The following is a 3,148-nucleotide window of genomic DNA, read 5'->3' as shown; positions in this document are numbered from 1 at the left end:
ACTGTGCTAGATTTTCCAAACAAAAATACCTGGAGCAGCAGTTAACAAAATTTGCCTTCAGAGGCACTCAGCAAATGGAGTTTCCCCAAGCACAGTTCTGTAAGAAGTGTGTGTGAGAATGTGTGTATATGTGTGTATGTGTATTTAAAGTTATCATTTGTATTGTGCAAATTTTGATCTTGGAGATTCTGACTGTGAATTTGATGCACAGCAATTATGGCTTAAAACATTTGCTTGGTCTACAGAAGATCATTAATGTTTGTGACCATATAAGTTGTAATAGTGGATTGTTTTATGTGTCAGTATTATTGTTAAATAAAGGGTCTGTTTCCAGGCACAGCATATGAATCAAAAGTGAGGAGGGACGTTAGATGTGATTGATGACATAGCGAAGGTCTGCGGTCCTAGATCTACAAGTCCATGAAGAGGAATTGAATAAACTGGAGACGGGCCATTGACACATGGACTCTGCCTAGCTCTGTTAGAAAAACATTTTGACTTCAAGCTTTAAAATACCCACATAGAGTCAGTGCTCACCTCATTCACACAGTTAAAGTGCTCCCTGGAAACCAAACCTCCAAAGGGAAAGGTCTCTACTGGAGCAAAAGCATCAGAGCTTGCCCAGGAGCATAATATAGGTGAGCATGGGGCTGGGCCAGGCCCCACCAGCACTGTTGCTTCACTTCTGTATCAGTTACTAAAAATAGAATTTGGATCCTTTGGTCAGGTTCCCCCAAGTGCTTTAGTGGTGTCCATGTTCAACTGCTTGAGCTTTTGTTTTGGCAACCCTCTGCCCAAAGTTGCTTATAGTCTGTTCTTCACCATGTTTCCAAGGCTGAGGAACAGAAAGTAGCCTGTGTTTTGAGGAGGTGGAAGTATACATTTATTTTTTGCTGTGACTTATTCAGGAATGCATTTCACAAAATGACTTGTTTCATTTATTATTGTTTCTGGAAAAGAAAGTTTATTAAAATTGTTTTAGTCTGAAGATAGAATAGTTTTTTTTAAATTAGGGCTTATCGTGAAAAATTCTGAGTTTAATACAAATGTATTACCTTTCTAAGTAAGGTAATATTCAGAGATAGTTGTTCATCTGATCAGATGGCTTAGGGAAATTTCTGGAATATTCTCATGGAAAGATTCCTTATTAATAAATGTCTTTGACTTAAGTCTAACCAAAAATTGTAACATTATTCTTTGTACATTTTTATTATACAGTGTTAACAAGCTTAGCTGCAAACAAATAAAATACTTAAGCTATTTTTTTTTTTAAGATGGACTTGAGATTTCTTTTTTTTTTTAAGAGGTTTTTGCTATAGGGCGCTTGCGCTTGCCAGACGGAGAGAGACAGAGAGACAGAAAGCGAGAAATCACTCCCAGTAGGGATGGCTACGCCACAATCGCTTCTCATCCATTCTCCTCTTGGGATCTTGGGCATGCATGCACATGCGCCCGGCATGAGTTTAAGCCACCAGGTCCAAGACTTGAACCGCGATCGACTACGTGGGAGTCCAGTGACATAGCCATTATGCTAACTGCTGGTCCCAAGAGAGAGAGAGAGTTTCAAATGCCAAACTAAACATTCAAATCCCCAGGCACAGGGCACAAAGTGACAACAAACTGTAAAGGTCAGAGGTTAGCTAAAGCAGAGCAGAAAGGGGAAAATTAACACTTGATCCATTGCTTCCTATAACAATTTAATTACTTATTTGTTTTAAAGAATTATTTCTTTATTTAATTCTATTTGTTATTATTAGTTTGTAATTTGACCAAACAGAGACAGAAAAGTGAGAAAGCAAGCCTCCATGTCTGAGACTGGATTAGTGGTCAGCCATGTGAGAATTCAGGACCTTTACCACCATTCCACCTGCTGGCCTTCCTATGATAGCTCATTAACAGCAAAATAGCAGGTACCTCTCATATTTATTTACTTATTTTACTGTTTTTCTGTAAGGCCGCTGTACTCTCTGAAGAGAGACAGTGAGAGATAAAGTGAGAAATGACCACTTAGGGGGATGGCTATGCAGCAATTCTTTCTCCACTCTCCTCTCAGAATTTAGGTCCTGTACACACAAGGGTCCAGAGTATTTTTCAAGGTGCTGGGTACAGAACTTGAACTATACAGCCATAAGGGATCCTGTGCCTTAACCACCAGGCCACCTCCTGCCCCAATTTGTTTGTTTGTTTGTTTGTTTTTATCTACTTATTTTTGCTATAGGGTGTGTGCATTTATTGCCTATAGATATGAAGAGAAGGGGAAAGTGAGAAGTCATTCCCCAGGGCAGATGGCTACACTACAATCCCTTCTCCATTCTTTCAGGATTTGGGGCTCGCATGCACACGTGTCCAAGAAGTCTATGCAGACACACGAAGCCCCACTTGCTCTCATAGACACCTGCACATACATTTGCCACAGCAATTAGTGTAAGGTGTTGATTTGAACTGATGGAGAGTCTTTTATTGTACTAGGTAGTGAGTCCTAGGTCTAAGCCTAGACTGCCATTCAGACATTCTCCTGCCCTGGTACATGTACCTGCTGCGAATAATGTTCCCACGGCTCTAGGAGACCTCAAAAAGTTTTTTCTCTCCACTTAAGCATGGTGTGTTCAAACAATAAAGAGAGGTTTTAAGGGTCTTGTGATTGATAATAGGTATCATGTAGCTGGATGATGGTAGATTACCTGAAGAGAGGTGATTTTAAAGGAGGATCATTAATGTATTGAGAAGACAACAAATATATTCATGATATGAATGAGGAGTGTACACATTCACTATTTTTGTACATCTTAAAATTAAATATAGAAAATTACAGAAATGTATATATCTATAAAATATGTACATACAAATTATATGTATAAAAATTATCAAATACAAAGTAGTTTTTGGACTTTTAAATATAACATGGAACAATTGGACAAAGTTAGTTAACATGTATGTCACCTGAAATATTTCACATATTCTGTGTTGAGAACATAAGTATCATATTCCCTTGGCAATATTAGAATAGATGGTACTCAAATATGAGTTACATTCCCCATGCTTATACTAATAGATTGTTTTATTTTTTTACGTAGGCTTACATGTACCTGGTTATATGAATATATAAGTATTGTAAATCCCTTCACTTCTCAAAACCATGTTGACTCAC

The sequence above is a fragment of the Tupaia chinensis genome, unplaced genomic scaffold (assembly GCF_000334495.1).
Source record: "Tupaia chinensis unplaced genomic scaffold, TupChi_1.0 Scaffold148027_1, whole genome shotgun sequence".
Lineage (NCBI taxonomy): Eukaryota > Metazoa > Chordata > Mammalia > Scandentia > Tupaiidae > Tupaia > Tupaia belangeri.
Note: the sequence above shows the minus strand (reverse complement) of the source record.